Here is a 990-nt window from a genome sequence, read left to right as displayed (position 1 = left end):
CTGAGACAAAAGAATCAACTAAAAGTTAAAACTATGAAAGACGAGCTAGACTATATTATGAGTTAGTTTGGGAGGTACAGCCAGCCAGGACGCTCGGTGTTGTCTTAAGTACGCATGCTCATCCCAAGAATTCCTCTGCATGCTTCGATGCTCATAACACTCCATGTTTGTATCACTGGACAGTTAGCGCAAAAGGATATGATACAAATTGTATCATAATATCAATTATATCATAAACTAATAGTACTATGATTATTAATGTAAAACATATCACATGTCAGAATTAAATCTGTATGTGATTTTACGTATATAAGTATATTGGTATACAAATTTGTAAACAACTGATTATATTTTCCACATAGTTAATTTCAAGAAATATACATTTTTCTCTGTTAAATGGAACACAACCAGCATAACGGGGAGGCCATCTCCTACATAATACAATTTTCTCCTATATCACAAAATAACAATGGCTTTTCGAAACAATCAGTCAATAATTCTCAAATAGCTCTACTGTCCTGGACACAACATATACCTTCCCTTGCCTTATACTAAACGTTTCTCAATTTATATTTTTGGTTACAGGAAGCAGCCAGAGACGAACCAAGTAGACAAAACAACTGGTACATCAAGACTACATATATATATACAAAGGACTGAAACGAGCCAGGAATTTACGGTTTTACGAAATGTTTGTTTTTCTCTGAATCGATATTCACTTGGATTTTTAAAATGAAGTAGGAAAAACCCACCAACTGCCGAAATATAAGTATGTTATCCGTCTCATGATATGTAATCTCTTTGGTTAAATTCAGTCAAATCAAAATGTAAACAGACTGAAAAACGTGCATCAAAAAACATTCAGAAGAAATTCCAACGTTTCTCTCCAAACGTTCCTGGTTCGCTTCGCTTGTGTAAAAGTTCCTTCTCATGATGTTCACTGATGGCGAAGAGAGTACCATGAAGAAAACAAACGGAGAATACTCCAAC

The sequence above is a fragment of the Penaeus monodon genome, chromosome 23, assembly GCF_015228065.2.
Source record: "Penaeus monodon isolate SGIC_2016 chromosome 23, NSTDA_Pmon_1, whole genome shotgun sequence".
NCBI lineage: Eukaryota > Metazoa > Arthropoda > Malacostraca > Decapoda > Penaeidae > Penaeus > Penaeus monodon.
Note: the sequence above shows the minus strand (reverse complement) of the source record.